The sequence below is a fragment of the Equus asinus genome, chromosome 17 (genome assembly GCF_041296235.1).
Source record: "Equus asinus isolate D_3611 breed Donkey chromosome 17, EquAss-T2T_v2, whole genome shotgun sequence".
Lineage (NCBI taxonomy): Eukaryota > Metazoa > Chordata > Mammalia > Perissodactyla > Equidae > Equus > Equus asinus.
Window position 1 is genome coordinate 12,992,548 of NC_091806.1, and position 27,348 is coordinate 13,019,895.

The 27,348-nt window shown below is 42.4% G+C and overlaps 1 protein-coding gene across 1 annotated transcript in view; it reads left to right on the top strand.

Annotated features, from left to right (window-relative positions):
• Positions 1–21,078: 21,078 nt before the first annotated feature.
• Positions 21,079–27,348, top strand: part of LOC123278040 (olfactory receptor 5L1-like) — a 54,806-nt gene continuing 48,536 nt past the window's right edge. The window contains exon 1 of the mRNA XM_070487716.1: positions 21,079–21,140. The gene's annotated coding sequence lies outside the window, so the exon portion shown is untranslated. The remainder of the gene's footprint in view (positions 21,141–27,348) is intronic.

The window sequence follows — 27,348 nt, forward strand, 5'->3', positions numbered from 1 at the left end:
TATGGTATTTGACTTTCTCCCTCTGACTTATTTCACTCAGCATAATACCCTCAAGTTCCACCCATGTTGTCACAAATGGCTGGATTTCGTCATTTCTTATGGCCGAGTAGTATTCCATCGTGTATAAATACCACGTCTTCTTTATCCATTCGTCCCTTGATGGGCACCTAGGTTGCTTCCAAGTCTTGGCTATTGTGTATAATGCCGCAATGAACACAGGGGTGCAAGTATCTTTATGCCTTTGTGTTTTCAAGTTCTGTGGATAAATACCCAGCAGTGGAATAGCTGGATCATATGGTAGATCTATCCTTAATTTTCTGAGGATACTCCATACTGCTTTCCATAGTGGCTGCACCAGTTTGCACTCCCATCAGCAATGTAGGAGGGTTCCCATCTCTCCACATCCTCTCCAACATTTGTTGTTTCCTGTCTTGTTAATTATAGCCATTCTGACGGGAGTAAGGTGATACCTCATTGTAGTTTTGATTTGCATTTCCCTGATAGCTAATGATGTTGAGCATCTTTTCACCGTGGGTGTGTATGTGTGTGTAGCTCTTGAAAAATATCCACTAAGTAATTTTATATTCCACTTGAAAGAAATGGTAGAGAAATGGAGTTTCTGGTTTATCTCAATTAATTGTTATACTGAGCAGATTGCTTGCTGTTGTGGTTTCTTTATCAATAAAATGTGCTGTGCTTCTAACCAGGATACTAATTCATATTTAATATATTTAAAATACAGATGTCTGGGCCCCACCCAAGAGCCACTGAATCAGAGCCTGGCAGGGAGGAGCCCCAGCACCAGGAGATCACTACTGTGCTGTCTTTCTCTTTGTGTTGTCTTTCTAGGAGCCCTTTTCTGGGTATAGCAACTTCATGTCTTTACCTTCTACCTTGTGACTCAATCTCTTACTTCCCCACAAAACGTGCTTGTAACTGAGTCGAACAAACATAGGCATTATTTATCTATAATTCACAAGATGATTTCAATCTTTGAAATCTACATTACTTGGACTCTTGCAAAAAGATTTTCAAGAGCAGTCCCTTCTGGTTCCTCAATAAGTTGGAAAGGCCTTGACTTGAATCCAACATATTTGGTGTTATGTTATCCCTGATATCATTCAGTTCTTACTGTGAGCTTCTCAAAACAAAGATGGCTTCTATTTGGCCTGGAAGAAGGAATGTGAAATCATCTGAACCAAAAACGTGATGTCCTCACTCTGGCTAAATTGACAAAATAGTGATGATTCTTCAACTGTCCGAGGCTGCATTTAGATTTGGATTGAAATCATGTTGTCTATTTTTCTCATGAGCTTATATATTTTTTAAAATGTTGCACTACTATTTGGAAAAGTTTGAACTCGTGCAAGGTATTAGTTTTGTGACTATCTAATTTCTTGTCGTAACTGGAGCCATTTTATGAGTGTAAAGGGGAGCTATCCATAACATGCCAGGGACAAAACAAGCACCAACAGAGCTGTCCAGACAGCAGTGGGATGTGAGCCCACCCTTGCCATCTGTGACCCAGAGGCAGGAGACATGGGGGTGAGGGCAGGAGTCAGCCCCACCTTGGTCAGACACGTCCAAGCCTGGCTTTGTTCTGGCCCTGCCCAGGTCATGGGTTAAAGAGTCTGCTGTGTCTGCCGAGAGGAGGTCGATGGGAGGAAGCACGGTGACCTGGGCCCAGTAGGAAGGACGGTCAGCAGAGTGACAGTGACCCAGGGAAGAGAGAGAGTGGTGGTTTATACTGGAGGGTGGTGGCAGAGATGGAGAGAAGAGAACAGAGGGAGTTTGAGGGAAATATCTATGGCCTGCCTGATGCATTGGATGTAGACGGTGAGGAAAAAGGACAGGTCAAGAGGGGTTTCCAGGTCTGGGCTGAAAGCGAGGGGACGTGGGGGGCTGTGGACTGACTAGAGCATTCTGAAGCTAAAGCAAGTCTTCCGTGGCTGGCTTCCCCAAGAGCGACCCCAAGTCTGTGGTTCCTCATGCTCCTCTGAAACAGGTCGTGTACTTGGGACAGGATCCGTCCATGTAGTTAGCAGCGTTTGAGAGGATAATTGGGAGCAGATTTCCGGCAGAAGTTGTACATCTGCTCTGCCAGGCTGTTTGTACCTTCCTGTCTGTGTCTGCGCAGAACCCTGACCAGAAATGGCACTGTCCTCTTTATCTTCCCTACACTTTTCCTCTCATTCATCTCAAGATCCTTGTTATTCTATGTGGATTCCCAGCATGGACATCACTTGGGAGCAGTGCAGGGACTCGGGCCCACCCAGGACCTTATGAATTACGATCTGCTTTGTAACGAGATCTTCAAGTGATTCATATGCCCCTGAAAGTGTGTAAAGCACCGTGGATAACTCCTCCTTCTCCTTCAGCATTCAGCTCAGGACCACGTCCTCCAGAGACCCTCCCTGACCTCCCACCCAACACCCAACCTGTTGCAGGGACAGTTCGAGAGCCGGGCACAGCGCCAGCAGCGGGTGCACACGCCACCTCCATGAGCATTTATAGTCCGTGAGTCTTTCTCTTCCACTGGCTCTGCGCTCTGCTGCAGTCCATTGAGTGTTCATCTTGGCATCTCCACGAGTAGCATCATATCGGCTCCACTAAGGCAGTGGACGCATCAACCTTGGGAACTCTCACCCTGCCCTCGAGCCCCTCCTGGAGCTGCCCTGGGAGCCCCTGTTGTAGGAGCGCCTAAGAGGTGAGACCCTCTGATCCCCAGGGCCTTCATGGATGGTCGAAACCTCATGGACGTCCAAATGGACATGACTACTCCCCTCTCTATTCCTTCGAAAAAAGCTTTTCACTCAGTGTACTACATCCACACACAGCTGATTTTTTTTCCGGATTTCCCTGCAAAGATTTTACTATGATTTTCTTAAAGTACCGCAGATAATATACGTGTGATCATAAAAGTTCTGAGTCCTCCTTCATTCCTCTTCTCAGACCCCACAACAGTCAAACACAGCCCCATCAGTCCTGCTCCTCCACCTCTGTGATGACCACCCCAGTGCCAGCCCCAGGGCTCCCTGCAGACCCCTGTGAGGCCCCTCACCAAAACGCTGCCCCCTCTTCCCCCATCCCACATTCCACTGTCTCGAAGCCACAGAGATCTATGTAGATAGCACATCACAGGATACCCTCATCCACCCTCTGTCTCCTCCCCAGGTCTACACCCTTCCCTGGTGTCACTCCCCTGCACTACAGAGACATCTATGCAGTGGGCCCTGCTCCCTGCCCACCTTCCCTCCCCCTCATCTCAGTCCTATTTCCGCTGCCCCAGAAGCCACCTCTCAGGTCTCTATACTTCCTGTTCTGTCTGCCTGGAACATTCTGCCCATGACCTCCCAGGCTAATTCCTATTACCTTTCATCTCAGCATAAATGTCACCCACTGAGTGTTAGCCTGTCACCGCCCTTACCATCCCCCTATAGGAATCGTCTGTAGAGCACGTATTTCCCTCCTTCGTCTCTTGCTCTTTATGATCTAACCTTGCCCCTCAGTAGAATGTAAGCTCTGGGGCCCCCAGTCCTCATCGGGCTGTTTTCTTTCATGCATCGCTGCATCCCCAACACCTGGAACAGCGCAGAAGACATCACAGAAGCTCCAAGTGTAACAATGAATGGATGGGAAGACAGGCAATAAGACCCTCGCACTTCAGATTCAGCAGAGTCCAATGTGCTGGTCACTCTCCAGATTCCTTCGGGGCCCCTCTCTGGCCGGCTCTGTGCCCGGGCTGACTCCTCTGCCTGCACTGCCCAGGCCTCTGGGAGGCTCCTAGGCTTCAGCAGGAGGTGGGACGAAAGGAGGACAGAGGGCAGGGGCAGTTTTCCCTGTTCCCCTGACAGCCCCTCATGGGCCAAGAGGACACCATTTCCCCTCCTCCCTCCAGCCCAGGGCTGGGAACAGCTTCCCTCTCGCTGGCCCCTGGGAGCCCGGCATCCCTGGCCCTTCCCTCCTCCCTGTCTCAGCTCCGGAAATGGCTGCATCTCAGTCTCTTCATCTGCACCATTGGGGTGAAGTGTTTGTAGTGGGAATTTTGTCGGCTACATCAGGCACCTCTCCTTTTCTGTGTGCAGGACTTAGGAGTCTTGTGTGTACATCGCGGTGGATTGCATGATCTTTTTCTTTTATTTATTTTAAATAATTTTTCAAAATTGAATCTCTTAATTTTACATTTTCCTTAGGTACTGAAATAACAAAGTATTCTACATCTGTACTGTAGTTTGTGCGTGTCTGTGTGTGTGGGTGTGGGTGCATATGTGATTGCCACCAAGGGAAAACTGCATAAAATGGACTGCAAAACATTGAGAAATGTTTTGGCAAGAAACACTATCTTAAACAATACAACAAAGATTTAAAAAATTACAGAACAAAAAACAGAGTGCAAATTATCTAAAATTACCCTCTAAATTAATCTATAAATTTAGGAATAAATCAAAACATTATGAAATGTGAATGGGAGTATGTTGAAGTCTTTTTTTTTTCCTGCTCTTCCATTGGTTTTTACTAACAATCTAATTCATTCAGGCAAATATTGTCACTTCGCAGATTCCTAATAAGGGCTCAGAGCACACAGAAACAGTCTTTATTGTTTTCTACATCTCTATGTCCTACTCTAATGATGGCTTAATGAATAGTGACCTTTCATTTAAATCTAAACTCAATCCTTATACTGTCTTATTCTAGAGGGTCCAAGGACAGAGAATGCAATTGATAAGCAATGTATTAAATGAAACTTTATTTGAAAAAATATCTTACACAGTAGAACGCTTTATCTACTTGAATAAGAATAATTAAGTAAGTAATAGGAGCTAAACTAAAAACAGAAAAAATCAAAATTCCTTTGAAAAGAGAACACCTGTGCAGATGTCCTGCTGTGGCTGGGGTGCTGAAGGCCCAGCTGCTGTGGATGCTGAGTCAAATCTGCAGGTGACCCCAGGTCCCTGAGGCCTCATGGCAGGGCCATCCTCCTTCCTGGGGGGGTCCTACCGGCCCAGGGGATCCCCCACACTTCTGGGCCTCTGGGGACCGTGGGAGGAGCAGCTGGAGGAAAATTGCCTCTTGGCAAAGGCTGGAACGAGGCCTCCAACATGGCAAGCCTTTGCCTGTTGTGCTCGTTTTCTGTTCTTAGCTCCTCGAGCTTTCTCTCTGCCAACACGGCTGCCCTCCAGCTTTCTTTGGCTCTTTGCATCTGGAAGAGGTTCTCCTTGTGATAGTAGGAAGTGCACGTCTTCACTTCTTGGGCCAGGTCTTCAGCCATCTTCTTGTAGAGGTTGCGAAGCTGGTACGTGGAGTTCATCTCCCAGCACACTTTGAGGAGCTTCTTGTTCAACTCGGAGCAGACCCTTTCCTCCTCAAAGAATTTTCTGTAAAGTGGCCCAACTTCTTCATCATGTAGCTCATGCAGATTTTGAAATTTGAGCTTCAGCTGCTGAATCTCACCTTCAAGCTTGGTGTTTTCGTGCTGCAAAGTTGCTTCCTCTGTTTGGAGGGAGAGGATTTCTCCTGGAAGCTCTTCCTCAATTTGCTTTTGTTGCTGCAACCATCTGGCTCTTTCCTGATGTTCCTCTTCATCAGTTGCTTTGGAGACTTTAACAGGCAGGCTCTTCAAAGCCTTTTCCAGAAGGTCGACAGTGTCCTGAAGTGCTGATGTGCTCAGGATTGTATTCATCGCTGCCAAGCACAAGGTTCGTAACGGGAGAGGACTGGCCTCCACCCGAGGGCACTGAAGGGCTTCCTCGGCTCGGTTCTCAGGTCCGGTATTCTCCCCACATTCTCCACTGACTTCACCGCAGGCAGAACGCCTTTCACCTGGAGACTTCCCTCTTCTGAAAATATGTCCTGTCTTGACTATCAAAGCCACCACCACAGTACATACCAGGACCTCCCAGGGGAACGCAGGGAGACCTGGCCTCTGGCTCAAGCTTTCTGAAATCACCAGCAGAGCACACCACAGGTGCCCCAGGATCAGCTGGAAAGTGGATGCGATGGCAGGCAGCAGGCCCTCCATGGCTGGGGAGAGCTCCACAGCTGTGCCTCTGAGTGCCAGTGCCCTGTGGGCCACAACTGACCGCTCGGAACCCTGAGGAGTGTTCCATCTCCAAAGTAAACAGGTGGCTGGAACCAGGGTGTGTCAGTTGGTTGGGGGAGGGGAGGCCAGCCAGGGTCTAGGAAACAGACTCCTAAGTGGGCTCTGAAAGTGGAAGGGGTCTTACTTCTCCAGGCACTGGGGGAGGTGGACAGGGTTGATGGCAGCCTGGCTCTGCCAGTCGAGGCCCACCTGGCCCTTCCACACCCCTCAGGGGACAAAGCAGGGCCAGGCCATGTCCCTTTCATGCACGAGAGCAAGTCAGGGCAGAGTGGTGGGGGCCGTCCCTGAGACAGAACCGGTCCCCTGGGTTAAAGTTCCTTTCTGCACAGGCACACCTTGAACTGCCCGCAAACCTCCCAGGATCTTCCTAGTCTGAGGCTCCCTTTCTACTCGTGCTTGGTCACTGGGGCCCACGACTGAAGGGTGTCCCCAAGGGTATGAACTAAGAGACTAGGATTCCACTCAAACAACTCAAGAGTCATTAATGGGAAGTGGCAGTCTTAACGTTTGATGGATTTTGGTTCAGTCCAAGTGTTCCTGGGTATGAGTGACTCTCTTGGGGTGACACAGTGATTAGGGCTCCTTTTCTCATGTGACCTTGCCATTTTCACCACAAGCCTCCCAAGGTGGCCCTGAGGAGGGTCCCGTCTGCCACATGGTCTTCAGAAGTGGGCCTCTGGGGAGGGCCCGGGTCCTCTTCTGGCTCTCTTGCCATCTTTTATTTCATCACACCGCCTCACCGGGCCGGGCTCAGACCCTCTAGTCCATCCCTGGGATTCTGCCATGAGGGGCTGCTCCGTACTCTCATTAGTCAAAGGGAAGTGAGAGAATTGTCATCTGAGTCCTATTTAAAGGTGTTGAGGGTATCAGGGCTCAAGAGCTCCATGGGACACAGAGTGGGCTTGGGGACAGTGGCCCTTCCCAGGGGATGTCAGACTCCTTTCAGGGCAACAGGAGCCAACTCTGCTACTGCAAGTGGTTGGTCTTTATAAAGGATCAAAAATGGGTCAAAGAAATGATAATATTCTCCCAAAGGCCGTGCCAGTCCCAAAGAGAGTGAAATGGACTTAAAACAGTTCTTATAAAGAGGTCCAGGATATGTTATGACGTCAAACAGGAAGATGCGAAATAACATGTAGACATAGGATTGCAGAAAAAATTCTGGAGTCATAGCCCATCCACAATCCCCTATACTGGGAACATGGAAAAAGGCATGTTTATGTTTTTAGGGGGTGACAAGGTGGCACTTTGGAGGAATATGAGAAAGATGCATTCCTTTCCTATCCCTGCTGTAGCAAATTACACTCATGCATAGCTTAATGGCAGGGGTACGTACATCATTAGGGGATTTCATTTTTGTGCAAAAATCACAGAGTGCACTTACACAAACCTGGATGGTATCGCCCACTACACCTAAGCTCTATGGTACAGCCTATCGCTCCTGGGCTCAAACTTGCACAGCACGTTACTGGACTGAATACTGGAAGGAATCGTAACATAATCATTAAGTATTTGCACATCTAAACATATAAAAGATAAAAAATGGTGCACCTGTGTAGGGCACTGACCATGGATGGAGCTCACAGGACCGGAAGTTGCTCTGGGTGAGTCAGTGAGTGAGTGGCTAGTGGCTGTGAAGGCTAGGACATTACTGGACACCACTGTAGACCTTATGAACTCTGTACACTTAGGCTACACTAAATTTATAAAAAATTTTTCTTTCTTCAATAATAAATTAACCTTAGCGTACCATAACTTTTTTACTTTATAAACTTAAATTTCTTTAACTTTTTGCCTCTTTTGTAATAACCCTTAAAACACAAATACACTGGAGGGGTGTAAAAAATATTTTCTTTCTTTAGATCCTTATTTTTAAAGATTTTATTTTTTTCCTTTTTCTCCCCAAAGCCCCCCATTACATAGTTGTATATTCTTGGTTGTGGGTCCACCTAGTTTTGGCATGTGAGACGTTGCGTCATCATGGCTTGATGAGCAGTGCCATGGATTCGAACCAACGAAACACTGGGCCGCCTGCAGTGGAGCGCGCAAACTTAACCACTCGGTCACAGAGCCAGCCCCTTTAGATCCTTATTTTATAAGGTTTCTTTTACTTAAAAAAATTTTTATTAAAAGGTTTAAAAAACTTTTTTATTAAAACTTAAGAAACAGGGGCCGGGGCTGGTGACGCAGCAGTTAAGTTCTCACATTCCACTTCAGGGGCCTGGGGTTCCCCAGTTCGGATCCCGGGTGCAGACATACACACTGCTTGTCAGGCTGTGCTGTGGCAGGCGTCCCACAAATACAGTAAAGGAAGCCGTACAAAGATGTTAGCTCAGGGCTAATCTTCCTCAAAAAAAGAAAAATTAAGACACAAACACACTCATTAGCCTAGGCCCACACAGGGTCAGGATCATCAATATCACTGTCGTCCATCTCCACATCTTGTCCCACTGGAAGGTCTTCAGGGGCAATAACACGCATGGAGCTGTCATCTCCTGTGATAATAAGGCCTTCTTCTGGAACACCTCCTGAATGATCTGTCTGAGGCTCTTCTTGAGAAGGTGTCACCCTTTTCGGAAATATGTCCACGATGCTTTGCTTGATTTGTTTTTTTTTTTCACATCGTAGAATTGCGTGTAAGCAGATACTCCACCATAAACATTCCTCTCTATTAATAAAAACCTTTCAGTGTTGGGGCCCATGTTATCAAATTTTTAAGGAGCCTATTGAGGTCTGCAAAAGTGTCTGCGAAACCCTACCCTGCAAATTTTCTTGGAGGTTCTTCTTTTTCTTCTCTGGTAGTGTAGAGAAAAGGTTCTCTTGCTTCTTCTTCAGCCATGCATTCCTGTTTCAGGTCCAAGAACTCCTCATTCATCAATCCCTCAGGAACCACCTCTAGGAGCTCCTCAATGTCATCCTCCTCCACACCCAGGTTAAAGTTGTTTGCCGTCTCCACCTCAGCCTCATTGATTTTTGCAACCTCCTAATACTTGGCAATCCCTTGAAATTACGACTGAATGTCTTCAGCATCTTCTTTCAGATGCCAATCATACACTCCTTGGTGACATTACTCCAAGCCCAAACAAGGTTCCTGATGCAGCCATAGAGTTACATAGTGGTAATTCTCCCAGAATTGCACCAGTGTCTTCACAGCATTTTCCTTAGTTGCAGTAATAGCCTGGGCAAAGGTCTTTGTCAGATTGTAGGCCTTATAACTTCCCGATACATTGTTTGAGTCAAAGAGGTGGTGTTTGGAGGGAGAAACACTGCTTTAATATCAGGATAAAGATCACCAAGAAAAGGAGGATGTCCAGGAACATTATCAGCAATAAGCAAAATCTTGAAAGGGATGTTATTCTCCAAATGGTACTTCTCCATTTTACTCTCATAGTAATTGAAGAGGGCCTCTTAGAAGAGCAGCTGGGTCATCCATGACTGCTCATTGCTCCTGTAGTACACTGGCAATGTGTCCTTATTGATATGCTAGAAGGCCCTGGGGTTCTCACTGTGCCAGATCACAAAGGGTTTCAATTTGTAGCCTGCAATAAGCAAGACTGTTATCCTGTCCTTAAAAGCTTTGAAACCTGGCAAACTTGTCCTCCTTATGGATGAAAGTCCTTTCAGGCATTTGTTTCCAGAATAGGGCGTTTTCATCCATATCGAATATCTGCTCTGACAAGTAATTTTTCTCCTCAATCAGCTCATCTAGAGTTTCCAAAAATTCCTCAGCTGCCTTCACATCAGCACTCACAGACTCACCCCTCACTTTCACATTATGTGATGAATAAGGATTCTTGAATTGTTTAAGCCGCTCAGAGCTGGCAGTAAATTCAACATTCTAGTCAGGTCCAGTCTTTTCTTTCTGCATCAAAAACAAACTTTTTGCTTTGGCTATGATGGTCATGGTGCTGACAGAGACTTGCTTCTCTGTCTGGTCTTTAATCCAGGGCATCAGAAGTTTCTCCGTGTCTGATGTGGGCCCTTCTCAAAGTTGTTTTAGTCTCTTTGCCTTCATGATGCAGACGCTTTAACAGCTTCTCTCACTTTGTTCTTGTTCTTCACATAGCTATGGAGGAAAGGGACATGCCTGACTGGTGAGCAACGACCTTGACTGAGTTTCAGTCTTTGTAGTACTTAGTCACTGAATTTTGTTTCCAGGCTAGTCACTTAATGTGGCTTCTTACTCGCAGCATTAGCAGTGGATTTTGCATGCTTAGGGGCCATGATGAACAAAACAACACTAGATTAAAGTATAGTATAGTAAATATGTAAACCAGTAACATAGTCATTTATTATCATTATGAAATATTGTGTATTGTACATAACTCTATGTGCTGTACTCTTAGACGATTGGCAGTGCAGTAGGTTTGGTTACAGCAGCATCACAACAAACATGTGAGTAATGCAATACACAATGATGTCACAATGATGTCACAATGGCTGCAACATCACTAAGTGATAGGAGTTTTTGAACTCCATTATCATCTTATGGGACCACCTTCTTTATTTACTTTTTTTATTGCAGTAACATTGGTTAATAACATTATATAAATTTCAGGGGTATATCATTATATTTCGATTTTTGTGTAGTTTACATCATGTTCACCACCCAAAGATCGATTACAATCCATCACCACACACATGTGCCTAGTCACCCCTTTTGCCCTCCTGCCTCCTCCCATTCCCTCTAGTAACCACCAATCCGATCTGTTTCTGTGCTTTTGTTTGTCGTTGTTTTTATCCTCTACTTATGAATGAGATCATACGGTATTTGACCTTCTCCCTCTGACTTATTTCACTTAGCATAATACCCTCAAGGTCCATCCATGTTGTCACAAATGGCTGGATTTCCTCATTTCTTATGGCTGAGTAATATTCCATTGTGTATATATACCACATCTTCTTTATCCATTCGTCCCTTGATGGGCACCTAGGTTGCTTCCAAGTCTTGGCTATTGTAAATAATGCTGTAATGAACATAGGGGTGCACGCATCTTTATAAATTCGTGTTTTCATCTTCTTTGGATAAATACCCAGCAGTGGACTAGCTGGATCTTAGGTAGTTCTATTCTTAATTTTTTGAGGAGTCTCCATACTGTTTTCCATAGTGGCTGCACCGATTTGCACGCCCACCAGCAGTGTATGAGAATTCCCTTCACCAAATCATCTCCAACACTTGTTTCCTGTCCTGTTAATTATAGACGTCCTGACATTGTAGTTTTGATTTGCATTTCCCTGGTAGTTAATTATGTGTAACATCTTTTCATATGCCTGTTGGCCATCTATATATCTTCTTTGGAGAAATATCTGTTAAGATCTTTTGCTCATTTTTTAATTGGGTTGGTAGGTTTTTTTGTTCTTGAAATGTGTGAATTCTTTGTATATTTTAGATATTAACCCCTTATCAGATATATGATTTGCCAACATCTTCTCCCAATTGCTAGGTTGTCTTTTCATTTTGTTGATAGAACAAAAAGAAGGATAGACAATTTGGCTCAGAAAATGGGTAGGAACCTGGGGAAGGCAGAGGTTAGAACTCCAGCTAAAGAGATGATCTTTAAGTAAGCAGTGCAGTGTGTTGCTACATCCTCGCCTTGACACTGGGCACCACTCATGAAGCCCTCACCACCATCACCCTTCTACCCCCTCACCACTCCTACCATCAGAAAGAATTCTGAATCATTTCTTTCTTTGCCTCATTAGTTAAAGATTCAGTGGGCCTGGGGAAGCATCTGATTGGCAGAGTTCATTCTATGGCTCTGAGAAAGCAAGTATCTGGAATTTTTGGTTTTGGGGGCAGTAGATGTGGCCCTACCTTTCACCAAGACACAAGGGCCAACTGCCCAAACATAGGGTTCAGATAGTGGGCTGCACCCACCCAAGAATACAACCCCTAATACATACAGTACAAAGTGTTTTTTTCTAGAAATTGGCTTTGTTTGACAACATTATTGAAAGAAAATATGCAGCGGATATGAGTTTCAAGAAAGACTTGAAATAAGGGCAGAGAAATCTAGAACATGCAAGTAAGATTATTTAATGGCCAAGTGTACGGCCGTACTTGGCAATAGTTACACAAAGAAGGAGATAACACAAAATGGTTCTGGAGACGTCTCATCTTCCCAGAAGTTGCCATTTATATGCACAGCTGTGGATAATTCCATTTAAGTGGAATGAAGATTCTGCAATGTTCAAGAAGTGTGATTGCCATTCTCAAGGGTGTTTTTCCCCACCAATGTCTCCTACTCACTAGTCTCACTGTTATAGAGACTCTGCCTATGGGACTTCCTACTCATCACATGCAGATAATTGGTTCAAAACAAACACAATAGGTTCGTGATCTTTTACTTCAACTTTCTACGATGCAAAGGGAAAGATAAGGTCGTTTTTAGTGCCTTCATTCAGTAGGCTGGGACCTGAGGCCTGTGCTGTCAATTACTTCTACTTCGTTCGTTCTCCAAAATGCCACCTTCTCTGTGAAATCTTGCTTCATTTTCTCAGACTGAGTCCATTTCTCCCTCTGACTTCCAGTAATTTGCAAATAAATTTGCTTATTAACAGCTCCTATTCTGTTGTTGATATTCCTGATTCTCATACCAGATTGTGAACTGTCAGAGCAAAAATGTCTTCTTTAGGCAGGGTTAGAGACACCCTATTCCTGGTGTCCTCATTTTCTTGTACGCTAGGACGTTGTTTCTATAGCTGACTCCCCACCAGGCTGTATGCTTCCAGGGGGTAGCAGAGCATTTGTTTTATTTCCGACTTTGTCCATGGTACTGAAATTTGAAAGAGCCAATAGGATGGGATCATTGGTTTGTTTTCAGTGGACTTGTCATAAACAAGATGTATGCTAAATTCCATTTATTTGGTAAAATTATCATACTTTTAAAGTTCCAATGAAACTCATGTGTGTGTGTGTGTGTGTGTGTGTTTCTGTTTTTTGGAAGTTAATCCTAACACGCCAGATGAAAAAGAGTTAGCATTACATCACTTACTCTTTGAAGATGGGAAAACATAAATTTGAGGATTGAATATAAGCCTTTGATATAAGAATGCATATCATCTTCATCTGTTACTGCTCTCCTGACAAAGATCTGCATAAGTGAGAGCTAACTGAATACCACCATGTGCCTTTTTGACTTCATTTTGAATACTCTTGGCAAATGAGGCATGTTGCAAAATCCATTACCCTTTTAAATCAGCATATGCCAGAGCTAAGACACTGAACCAGGAGTCAGAAGACCTGACTTAATTTTTTTATTTGATAAATATTTGCTGAGGTATTATGCTAGCTACAAGTTTTAAAACAATCATATATTTGCTGTGTACTGTTGGCAAGTCATTCAACTACTCTGAGACTAGGTTGCCACATTTGTAGAACGGATATAGAGTATGTCCTGCCTTGTCTCATAGCATAGTTAGTGAGATTCAAATGAGACACTCTGTATATTAAAGTGATTTATATATGGCAAAGCATTTAAATAAATATAAAGTTATGGTATTTATTATGTTAGTTATAACCATATATAATACAGCTATAAATTATATTAGCACAATAAAGTTATATTTATTAACTAGCACTAAGGTTATCTCTCAAAGCCAATTCCTTACTCCCATAATTTCATAATTACAAAAATATTATAATAAATTATAACAATATCATACATTTGAATTGCCTTTAACCATTTTCAGAGTACTTTCAAATAATTCATCTTTCAACAACAAAGAAGGTGGTTTCACACATTTTCATCCACACAGTTTTAGGGTTCTACTTTTCTACATGATAATTTCTAAACCTAGAGCTAAACTGGCTTTTAAATGGCACTTGGAGAAGGAAGAAATTTTGATTCAGTTTACTGTATTTCTACCTTACTTTCTCGAAGGATCACAATAGTGATGCATGACACCTGAGAAACATAAAGAGCTGTCAGGTCAGTTTTATTTCTGGTTCTTGCAAAATGCCTGATGACAGTGGAAGTCTACAGCAGTGGGTCTCAACATTTTTGGTCCTAGGACTGCTTTATAGTCTTAAAAATTATTGAGGACCCCCATGAGATTTTATGTCTGTAGGTTACATCTATTACTCTTTTTTGTATACAAAGTTAAAATGGAAAAATTTCAAAAATGTTTATTATTTCATTTAAAAATAAGAAACCCATTATGTTTTAACATAAATATTACTTTTATGAAAAATAACCATACTTCCCAAAACAGAAAAGATTACGGAAAAGAATGACATTGTTTTACATTTTTGCAAATCTCTAATATTTGGTTTGACAGAAGACGATGGAATTCTCTAATCTTCTGTGTTCTATCTGTTATCATACATTGTTTGGGTCGAAGTATACAAGGAAAATTTAGTCTTACATAGACATATAGACAGAAAAGGGAGCATCTTGGCAACCCCTGAAAGAGTTCTGGGGACCCCTAGAAATCCATCAATCACACTTAGAAAATGGGTGGTCTACAGTGCAGGGGGTTTAAATTCAGAAGCTTTGAAGTCAGACAGACTTCCTTTCTGGGTTCAAACGGGTTTAATATGTTTGGGTTGTGTGTCCTTGGGTAATTACTTAAACAATAAGCCATAGCTTCTTCCTCTGTGAAAAGAGTCTAATAACTCCAGCTTCATGGGGTTGTGGTAAAGATCAAATTTCTTGAAGTGTAGAGTGCTTGGCACAGGTCCTGGGACATAGTAAGTGTACACGAAATAGTGGCTGGCTCTGATGTATCACAGACTGTTTCCCGTACGCCTCTCAAAATAGAAGGCCTACAAGAGCCATCCCAACTCACCTGACATAAGGCCAGTCTTAGAGGGAAGGTCCTGAAATTGAAACCAGTAGGATCTAATTTTAAAATAGGCTATCCTATTTTCACTTATACAGGATTTATTCCCAGTCAGTACTCCCATACAGTTATGGGTGTTTATAACACGATAGCCCAAACTTAAAGCTGTGGTAGATTTGAACAGAATCGTTTAATAATCTTCACATAAAAAAATTCCCTGTATTGTTCTCAATGAGAAACAGACCAAACTAATATGCTGAGACAATAGTCGATTACTGTATATTTAATTTTATAAGGTGATAGTAGATATACTGAATATACTAAAAACATTTTCTGAAAGCCTAGAAAGTAGGAAAGGAGGTTTTTAAAATTTGCTTTTATTTTTGTTTATAAATTAATTTTAATTACACTTACTAAGCAACCATTCAGTATAAAGATTTGGATTCTATGCAGAATCCAAAATGAATAGCATTTCTGCCTAATATTTGCATTTTTGGTTTGTTTCTACTTGCTAATAGTTTCACTTATCAAAAAATCAATTTCAGGCTTGCCATATCTCTAGTACGTATTTTTTAAATGTAAAGGCATTTACTTCTGAACTTTGCATCTTTTCTACTATCCAAGAGAGAACACCAATAATCACCAAGGGTCTGAAGCTAGCAATAAAGCCTAGGAATAACTAAACAAGTTCTTTTGTACATGATTTGATATATGAAACTATCACAGAAATGTCAGTGGGACAGCCCCTTCTTAGACTGGCAGATTTTGTAAACTGACCTCACTTAACTCAGCTTCTTGCCTTGTTTTCCTGGACACAGAATATTCAGTCCAACCTAATTCTTCTTCATGGTCATTTAATGGTTTTAATTTCTCAATTTATAGGTCAAAAGGAAGCCCTAATAATAATAATAGCATGAACTTGCTCACATTTATTACATACTTACTTTGTGCCTTACAGAGTTCTAAATATCTTAAATGTACTTAATCATTTAATCTTCAAAATAACCCTATATTATTATTCTCGTTTTATAGATGACAGAACTGACCCAGAGAGCATAAGTCAATAATGCTCATGTCAGAAAAATAGAATGCTCTGTAAATATTTAAATCAAAGGATACCGAAGAATTGGTTTTACAGGTAATGGAAGACGTCAAAAGGGGCAGTGAGTTAAACTAGGGTTTAGCAATAGCAAGAAATTGTTATGACTCTTAATTTGGAGGGGTGATGGAAGGAGGCAAGATTTCCAGAGCTCAGGGAACTACCTCACGGAGAGGACCCTGAACCAGCATAGGCCAGTCTGGTGAGAGCTGGAACCACCAAAGAGATACATATGGATCCTCGATTCACAATGGGATTACATCCCAATAAACCCATCGTTAAGTTCAAAGTATCATAAGTCGAAAATGCATTTAATACACCTAACCTACTGAACATCATAGTTTAGCCTAGCCTAGCTTAAACATGCTCAGCACACTTACATTAGCCTACGGTTGGGCAAGGCCATCTAACACAAAGCCTATTTTATAATGAAGTGTTGAATATCTCATGTAATTTATTGAATATTGTACTGAAAGTGAAAAATAGAACGGTTGTCTGGGTGCAGGATGGTTGCAAGCGGATTGGTTGTTCACTCTCGTGATCGCGGGGCTGCCTGGGAGCTGTGGCTCGCTGCCACTGCCCAGCATTATGAGAGAGTATCATACGGCAAATCGCTAGCTTGGGAAAAGATCAAAATTCAAAATTTGAAGTACGATTTCTACTGAATGCACATCACTTTCACATGATCATGAAGTCAAAAAATGGTAAATCAGGGATGTGCCCTGTGGCCGAGTGGTTAAGTTTGCGTGCTCTGCTGCAGCGGCCCAGGGTTTCGCTGGTTCGAATCCGGGGCACGGATATGGCACCGCTCATCAGGCCACGCTGAGGCGACATCCCACATTAGCGGGACCTGCAACTAAGAATATACAACCATGTACTGGGGGCCTTTGGGGAGAAAAAGGGAAAAGTAAAATAAAATCTTCTTCTAAAAGATGGTAAATCAAACCATTGTAAGTCAGGGACCATCTGTATAGCCCAAGGAGATGCCACCCAAGGGGAGGAGGAGGAGAAAGCAAATAGCCTGGCATCTCCCTTTGTCTAATCCCCCAATACCCAACCTATGCCTCTCATTGGCCAAATCCATTCTGAAGCCAGCTGATCTGAGAGCATGGGACATGCAGGGATAGTCAGTTTCTGATGTGTGGGTTTCTCTGTCCGTGTATGTCTTAGGGTAATTTCAGGGAAACATGTGCTTACCACTATAGAAGGGGAAGAAAGGTAAGAAATGAGGAAGGGTCTGGGGACTTTAAACCATTTTCAGTGTCAGAGTATGGCTTTGGGCACGTTCAAGGTGAGGGGAGCAAACGATCCAAGAAATCTCTTCTTTTGCGCTCTTGCTTGACAAAGTGTAGCTTTTTCTCTATGTAGCCCTTGCTTTCAAAGAAATCCTTATAAAGAAATAGTTCACATTAGACTAGATTCCTTTTTCGATTCACAGAACTCTTTCCCCCAAACTATTCCAATTGAAAGTGTCAATATTAGCAGAAAATGTGGAGATACTATCCTTTAACACATTAATGCATCTCTTACGAACCTAAGAGGTTATGGGACAGGGCAGGAAAAAAGACAGTTGATGGCATTTAGGTATGAAGTGGAGGATTAAGTAAAGCAGACTGAACATCACTGTCGTGGGCTGAATTGTTTCCCCTCAAAATTCCTATGTTGAAATCTCAATGCCTAGAACCTCAGGATATAACCATATTTGGAGAGAAGGTCTTTAAAAAGGTAAGTTAAAATGAAGCTGTTAGAGTGGGCATTAATGCAATCTGCCTGGTGTCCTCGTAAGAAGAAGAGACGCCAGGCCAGTGTGTACAGACAGTCAAACATCTATGAAGGGGCAGCAAGAGGGTGGCATCTGCAAGCCTAGGAGAGAGGACACGGGAGAAAACAACCCTGCTGGTACCTTGGTCTTTGACTTCCAGCCTCCAGACTGGTGAGAAATTACATTTCTGTTGTCAACACCACCTAGCCTGCGCTAGTAAGCTAATCAACTGACCAAAGAAGCGACATCTGGAGACTCAGTGTGTGAGGCACCACTGATGACTGGAGATGCTAATAATGATATCCTTTATCATATAAAACAATATGGCTGCCAGGACCACAAAGCTGTTCCAGTTGGAATGAAAAGCTAGAGTTAGACATGCACTGTAAAAGCATAAATAAACTTGTTTTCTCTCCTTCATGGCTGCCCATTTAATTCAATATGCATTGTACTGTGCATGTATTAGGCAGATAGTTCTCTTACAGGTTCTAATCTATGAACACCTTGTCACTGAATGACATCTCTATCACAATGGTGACATCACAGCAACTTCCTCTTTGAATGATTGCTTATGGTTCCCTTATTGGTGGAAATAAAATTATCCCAGAATGTCAATATACATAAAGAAGGAAAATAATTCTGGTCCTCCTCAAAGTAGATTTAAAAACCAGTCTTTTGTCATGGAAATTGTTCCAATCTACACTATGAATTGAATGTTTCTCTCTTATTTATGTCTCACAAATGTGCTTTAGCAACATGTTAGACTTTTGGTGTCCAGAAATGGATTTTTCAAAACTTTCTAAATAAAAAGAAATGAATAGCCAAGATAGAAGAATACCAGTTTCCTTGGTTCACATACAAGGCACACACTGAATATTCTTAGAAACATCACTTTGATCCAAAATAGAAAAATAGACTTGGTGTTAAGAACTATATTTTTAATTTTATAGGAGATCTACCACTTTACCTGTTTACTTGAGTGTCAACAACCTAGAATAAGGCAACAGTTTAGGAATTATTAAGTAATGTCCTGAGAATAAGTGATTCCAACAGCCATACATATTAAGACTGACTCATGAGCAGCAAAACTGACATTGCTGTCTGGCAATTAGGATATCTGGCAATGGGTCTTATGTACAATTTTATCTTAAATTCCCATCCTCAATTCATTCCAATTGTACACGTTCTAAAAAATATTGTCTACAAGGAAACTTGAAGTTTTCTCCTCGAAGTTTTACAAAAGAACAGTTAATATTAAAGAATAGAAATAAGTAGAAAATCATTAGAAGCAAGCTGGGAAGGTATATCAATGCGGGCAAGTATGACTACACGATAAAGAGCTTTATTTGATGATTATGTAGTGAGCGTTGCTAGGTAGTTTTTTTCATGGAACTAAAAAATTTAACTCAGAGGAACATTTATTGCCAAATTCTTGAAACTAAACTTTAGCATCTGGCAATATTTTTTTAAACCACACTACTAGATTTTTACGTTACATTTAACTTTCTTAAATTCAAATGTCATGAACCGGATAGATCTTTTTTTAAACCTAAAATACAGAGAAACGTGAAGCGATATGTTGGAAAGAACTTTGGGCTATAAATGAGAAAAAATGGACTGTGGTATGCTCCCTTTGACAAGTCGCCCTCTTTGGGTCTCAGTGCTCTCATAAAAATTTGTGCATTCTATCACGAGTGTTGCATTATTCCTAAAATTCTGGGTTTCCAACCATTTCACAACTTTACAAATTCTTCTAGCAAAGGCATAAGGTATCGATAAAATAAAATTTGCAATTTGTTAAAATCAAATGAAAAAGGTCTTAAAAGGTGGTTGAAGATATCTAGGGTACACAGCCAAGACGGCCGTAAAGCGCACAGATTTGTTACAAAGCCTTGAGTTACAATGATCCATGAAGATTAAATAAAGCCAGACAATATTTCAATGATCATTTTCTTAGCTTGCTTTTCTTGTCATCAGATTAAAAAATATACCTGGGTTAGCATATGTGATATTGTATTTGTAACAATGTGCACTGATTATTCCGCCCCTCCCACAGCCGCACCCTCACCTCCTATCCCCGGACTAGCTGTGAAACTCGAGATATTTTTGAGGCCAGAGACTGGTTTCTTAAGGTTAGGTTTTCTCTATAATTCCATATAGAGTCAAATATTCCATGCGGGGTGGTTAACTGATAATTGGCAACTGGGAATTAGAATTCTGTACCATCTAGGCAGTGAAACTTTGTAATGTTGCCTGTTGTATAGACCATATTTCACTTGTATCAAATCTCCGGGAAATCAATCTTATTTCCCCAGAGCCTAGCAGTGACTGGCACATGTTTGAATGAATGAAGTAGACGGAGAATGTCAATATTCATTTATGTAATAATTAGTTAAGGAAAAAAGTACGTTTCAGCATAAGAACTTCGGACAGCCCTTTGCATAAATCGCACTTGACTTTTCCTGTCAGGCAAGTTGATGGCTTGTGAAATTCCTAGAAAAGCGAGGGGAGAGGACTCAGAGACGAGCCGGCGTTCCGGACCCAGCGCGGTCTGGGGATCTTACTGGGCCTGAAGGGAAACATTTTGTCGCGGAGGAGTTCGGAAAGCCAGCGATCCCACAAGTCCTGGGCACGGGGAAGAAGCTGCCCTCCAGCCTCGGGTTGGAGCTTCGCCGAGTCAAGCGCAGGCGTCGCGCAACCTGCCGCAGGGGGGGGTCCGAGGCCGGACCCGCGGGGCTCGCCCTCGCCCCACCGCTGGAGCGCCGGGCCCCGCGCGGCGCGGGGGCGGAGCCGCGAGCGGGGGGCGGGGCTCCGAGGCGGCCCCGCCCCGCCTCCCCGCCCCGCGGGTCACAATGTAGGGTTAGGGCGGCCGGCGGGCGGGCTCGGCGGGGCTCGGCGGGGCTCGGCGGGAGCGGAGCCGGCGGTTGGGAGGGAGGAGGAGTCGCGGCGGCAGGAGGACAGCGCCGTTCCGGCCGGCCGCTCCCTGCGTCCCCTCTGCTTGCCCCGCAGTGGCCCGCGAGCCGCCGGCGAAGGAGCGCGCGCCTGACGCGGCCCGCCCTGCTCGCTCCCCGCCGGCGTCCGCCGTCCGTCCGCTCCTGGCCCGGGCCGCGGCCAGCGAGCCGCTCTGAGGCGGGCCGCGCGGAGTCGTGGGGCCGCCGCCGTGGCCCTCGCTGTCGGCGCCTCGCCGCCCGCCCGCGGTGCCCGCGCACGCCGGCCGCCATCGTCTTCGCGCCTGGCTGGCGGGGGCGCTGTCCTGCCCGGCCGTCCGCGCCGCGCATTGGAGCTCGGCGGAGCGCGGCAGCCAGGGCCGGCGGAGGCGCGAGAAGCCGGCCGCCGGCGCCGCGGGGGCCATGACCGTGGAGCAGAACGTGCTGCAGCAGAGCGCGGCGCAGAAGGTGAGGCGGCCCCGGCCCCGGCCCCGCCGCCAGGGCCTCCTCCCCGCGCCCCCCGCACCGCCGCCTTTGGGGCGTCGTTCCCAGGGCGGGCTGCGTGTGGGAAGCGGGGTGCACTTAGCGGGCTTCCGTCCGCTCCCTTCTGGCCGATTGTTTTCCTGGAGCAGACGGTGCCGGGTCTTTATTGGGAGCGACCTTACATTCCTACACTCCTCTATCTGGCTGCTTAATTAAACTTTCTCCTCCTCCTTCCTTTTTAAAAAAATAGAATAGCCACTGGTCATCCCTGATGAGCACGGTTTGTGTTTTGAAGGTGGGAGCCTTCTGGGCCTGCTCTTTGCAAAAGGGTCTCCAGCAGGACCGAATTGCCTGCCTGGCGGGGCAGGTCCGTTTACCAGGTGACTCTGTGGAAGTAGAGGGTTCGGTTGGTTCCTTTTCCTCTTTCTGTTTCTTTTTCCCGTTTTCCCCCCCTTGAGTATAGAAACTGTCCTTAAGAAGGGAAACCTTTCTGGCCATGTTTACTCCAGGAATGTTTTGTCCCCTGAGTTTGACCTTGTTCCATCGTTTACCCTTTGCTCTTGACTCAGCCACTCATTCAAATGGTCACTCACCTAAGTTAAAAAAAAAATAATCTGTTTTTGAAGCTTCAAATCCTTTATAGTGAGTAATGAGAAATGCTCATTTTGTTCTGGATTTTGCTTTCAGGATGTCAAGTGCACTATCATGGCTTGCACCATATCCTGAAGAGTAGTTGGCTATGACTTATTTGTCTTTTGGGTGAAAAGCATTTTGGGCAAAAGGATAACATTGCTTTAGTCGTGTTGGGGTTACGGGGGTAACTGGAGTCTATTGTGAGCAGCTCCCGAAGCTGTGTTGGTTTATCAGGGTGAGTAACGAACGCCCCACCCTGTTGTAGTTTTGGCATAGTTATCTCCTACCTGTGCTTGGTTTTCGAATAGGGTCTGCTGTCCTAAAATGGACTGTGTATATACTCACAGCCTGCTAAATTTCTGCTTTGAGATTATTTTTAGAATTTTATGGTAGTACTTGAGGTAATTGAAGATGCTCAAGAATTTTGGAAAGCAAGGATAGTGCATTGTTATTTTAGGCACTTTGGGAAAGTTGATTTTGGAGCTCTTGTGTGTTAACTGTTACTGGTTAAATTTAGAAGATTATTGCAGGCTGCAGTTTATTTACAGGGAAATAATTTTGGATTTAATATTGGGAGTTAGAACAGTTTATCTGCTAATCCCCTCTATTCTACTTTGAATACCTTAAACTTTAGTTTTTGATGTTGAGTATGTGATAAAGTGTTAATACTTAAAGCAGGATCTCGTGGTCATATGTATACTAAGCAATATTTAATAGATTTGGTATCATTTTTGTTTATAGTTGTCTTCAGTGTTGAGTATTTATTCCACACAGCCAATTTGTTTCAAAGTGGGAAAAGTAGCTCATATTTTTCACATCTCTTAAATGTGAACAGTGGAAAGAAGTTTGTGAGTTTTTTAAATTGGTTTTGACTAGAGTACTTCTTTAACATAGAATCAGATAATGCAGATCTGCCTGCTTCAGAAGTTTAGGCATAAAATTGTAGGATCGAGAATCAAATTACTGAAAGTGGTCTTGGCCATCAAGTTTAATGAACTCCTCCTTACACAAAGGCAGTAGTTGTTAATCCAAAGTATTACCATTGTGCTGCTGTTTTCAGTGTGTGTGTCAGATCGTCTCACTGGTATTGGGGAAATTTTTTTGGTGAGGAGGATTGGCCCCGAGCTAACATCTGTTGCCAGTCTTCCTTCTTTTGCTTGAGGAAGATTGTCGCTGAGCTAACATCTGTGCCAGTCTTTCTCTGTTATGTGAGATGCCACCACAGTGTGCCTGACCACCGGTGCTAGGTCGCCGACCACATAGGAACCTGCAAATGCCTGGCCACAGAAGGAAGTGGAGCCGGAACTTAACCACTACCCCATGGGGCCAGCCCGAGGGGGGAAATATTTTTGGAGCAGTATAATGCGTGCATTTTTATACTTCCATCAAGGTATTCATGTGTTTTTTAAAAAGAACCAATATATTTGTTTGCTTTCCATATTAACATAGTATTATATTTTTACTCATATTGGAACTATTTAAAAAATATTTGTATGGGTATAAATACTTTAAGCCATCTACTTCAAATAAGTTGGTAGATTTAAATCCACCAAGCTAGTAACTAGGAAGTGGACTTAAGCTAGTAACTAGGAAGTAAACTTCAAACTTTAGAAGAAACAAAAGTGAAACTCTCTGTTTTCACTTAGAAACTTTATGAATTGTCAGTCAAATGAGGTAACTAGTGCATATTGCATAACCAAAATTGAGCCTATTTTCTGCTCTCCTCAAAATACTTGTGTGTGTGTATGTATGTGTACAACATTAGTTTCATGTGAATAGCTGTGTTCTGGGGATTGGAACGCTTCCCTATATTTTCAAGATTCTTTTTTTTTCCTTCCAGAAGGATGACTCTTTCATAAAATAATATAATAATCCTTTATTTAAAAAAAGCGTGCCACAGAACTTTCATAGATCCCTTTTCACCTGCAAGGTAGCTTGTCGCAGTATATTTGTAAGGAGAGGGGCTGTCTTTTCCTCTGATGTGTTCTTTGCGTGATGGCTGAAGTTTGGCCGTGGCCGGGCGTTGTGACATGTAATAAAACTGCAGAGAGCTGCTTTTCTGAGGTTTAAAGGAGACAAGTGAGGTGGAGTTGGGGGGAGATTAGCTGCAGTTAAATCCTGTCAGAATTTTGGTCTTGAACATGTCTTCAGCCTTTGAGCTTAATATTTACCTAAGTGCAGGATCTTTAGATCTCAGAAATTTGATACCTAGATTCAGGTCCCAAAGAGGATTCTTTAGGGCAGCAATAGATGGCTTCGTCCCAGGGACCAAATTAATTTATAGCGTGAAGTGAGCTGGATACCATTTACATTAAATGTATCTTTCTGAGTTGAATAAAATATAAAGTTCCTAAGGGCAGGTATTTTGCCTGTTTTGTTTCACCCTGGTTCCTTGCACATAGTACGTTTCAGTAAATATTTGATGAGTGAAGCAGTGTGTGAATGTTTTCTAAGAAGAATGAGAAGTGCAGCAGTTATTTTAGTTCCCTAACTGAATCTCAGATTTAAGATTATTGAGAAACAGTGAAAGCTCAAGACTGCGGACAACTGTTGGAATTTAGGCAGTGTAGTGAAAAGATGGTTGGATCTGTATCACCTTTCTGTGACCTTGGACAAGTCATTAAATGCCTCTGAATCTTCTTTTAAAGCCTTAAAGTTAGTGTGATTAGACATTAGCAACTTTTTTAGATCTGCGTGTTCGGTGGAGCTAAGCATACATTTATTCCAGACAGGGAGTTTAAAAAAAATAGTAGGGGATGGCAGCAGAAGGAATTTTATGGATCAACAATTTTCAGTTAATTACGGGTGGGGGGGAGGGAGGGGTTAGGTGGGCAGGATTAACCAATCACAGATTAACCAAATTAAGAGTTTAAAACAAAACTTGAAAAATAATACAAACTGGATTCAGAGTAAATTTCTTAGTTAAAATAATGGAGTATTTTCTAATTGAGGTTATCATCTAAAGTTATAGAAATAAAGTAGAGCCTTTCAAGGGACAGTTAACATTTTGTAAATTGCTGTAAACATTATATACAACTGACATTCCGTAGTACTAAATAGTTGGTTATCTTGTTATCAGCATATGCCTTCGTTTGGGCAGAGAGATGGGGAGCCAGCTGCTTATTCCCACCTATTCCTTCCCTTTCTCACCTCATTTTGATTTGTATACTAACATTGTATGCAGCTGCCTTAATGAATTCTCATCAGATCTGATAAATATTCTGTGAGTTTTCTTTACTTTTCTGTGTATACAGTCCATATCATTTGTGAATAATTATCATTCTGACCTCTTCCTTGTCAATATTCAGATTTATTTTTTCATTTACTATTTTATTGCTTTAGCTAAGATTGCAGAATACTACTAGGATTGATGTTAGTGTCTGTATGTATTGTTTCATTATGATATGGAAATTTCCCTATAGTCCTAAGTTTTAAAAATACTTTGAAATCAGATTTAGATGTTGACTCTTTATCAAATGTCTTCTTTTGCTGTTGCAACGACTGATGGGGTGTTTTATGTGTCAATAAGAACAACAATTGTAATAGATAGCATTTATGGGATATTTACTATGTACTATGTTAAGGAATTGTAATAAGAGCAACAATTGTAATAGATAACGTTTATGGGATATTGACTATGTACGATGTTAAGGAATTGTGCTGAGAGTTTTTTAGACTGTTTTTCATTTCATCTTCCTAACTGCCTTATTAGGTGAGCACTACTTTTTCTCTTCATATTGTGATTGAGGAAACAGTACTAGAGAAGCTAAGAACTAAAGCAACATTTCACTGCTGGTGTGTGTGAAGGGTGGGATTTAACTCAGGGCTGTGAGACTCTCAAGCCCCCCATTATGATGGATTGCATTCTGGTAAAATCTCATGTAGTCGTGATGCCTCCAAATTCAATATACTAAATTTTAATCTGGAATTTAATATCTGTATTCTTAAATGAGATTGGTTACACAGTTTGCTTTTGTGTAAGTGGGTAACAAGGTAAAATTAACTCATAAAATTATTAGAAAGCTTTTTGTGTTTTCCTATGTTTTTGGAATTGTTTAATGTAGGATTGGGATAAACCATTCAAAATTGGGGACATTTAAGCATTTTTTGTCATTCAATCTAAGTACTTGCTACTTTGAAAGGTTGATGAATATGACTATATCAGGCTGACTTTTATTTAGAGCAAATTTTAGATGAACTTTCCAAATTTTATCTTTTTTTTAGGTTTTCTACCTCTTCCAGTGTCAATTTTAAAATTGTTTTTTAGATGTGGATTTTATTTCATTTAGCTTTCTCTCCATATAGGTATGTATATGGATCTGATGTTTTCTCTTAAATCTGTGGGTATATAGATAGATCTCTTTCTCATTCCTGTTAGTTTTGTTCTCTTCTCAGTGGTGTTTGCCAGAAGTTGATCTATTTTATTGGTCTTTGCAAAATTCAGCTCTTTGTTTCATTTATAACTTTTGTCTTCTAATTTACTTTTATTTTTCTTTAGTAATTCCACCTTTCTACTCTTTTTGATGGTTATTATTCTTTTTATACTTATATTCAACGTTTAGTGAATTTCCAATCATGTTTAATGAAAAACATTTTGGGCTGTGGATTTTCATCAGTTTTGTTTTGAATTTGAATTTATTTTTTGTTCACTCTTTAAAAGATTTTTTTTGGTTTACTTTCCAAGATGTTGCATTTTTAAAATTGTTAACTTTTAGTTTCCATATACTGTGTTTAGAGAACATGATTTATAATAGTTTTAGAAATTTATTGGGGCCAGCACCGGGGCGTAGTGGTAAGTTTGTGCGCTCTGCTTTGGTGGCCCAGCGTTCGTGGGTTTGGATCCTGGGCATGGACCTGCACACTGCTCATCAAGCCAGCCTGTGGCAGTGTCCCACATACAAAATAGAGAAAGATCGGCACAGATGTTAGCTCAGGGCCAATCTTCCTCACACACACAGAAAAAGATTTTCTTATGTACATGAGGTTTTAAGGAGCATATGAAAAGGATGGGTATTCTTTGAAAGTTGTAGAGTTTGGGGCCAGCCCCGTGGCCTAGTGGTTGAGTTCGAGAGCTCTGCTTCAGCAGCCCAGGGTTTTGCCAGTTTGAATCCTAGGTGCGGACATGGCATTGCTTGTCGAGCCTTGCTGGGGTGGCATCCCACATGTCACAACTAGAAAGACTCAAAACTACAAATACACAACTATGTACTGGGGGACTTTGGGAGAAAAAGGAAAAATAAAAGTAAAATCTTAAAAGAAAAAGTTATAGAGTTCTTTATTTGTATATTAAATGAACACAGTGTGATTTGAATATTTCATGTTTTTTTCCTTTATCTCTTAAATTCTGAGGGATGTGATATCTCTACTTTTAATATAATTTCATCAAATTCTCTTTGTATTTCTAATGGATGTAATCCAAACTTGTGTGTCTTTGCTGGTGTTTTAGTAGAATTTCATCATTTACATATATGGTGATAATTGATAAATTTTTTTATTGTCATCTGAGTTTCTGTTTATTAGTCTTGTTTTCCCTACTCAGTTTTTTTTTTTTTTAAAGATT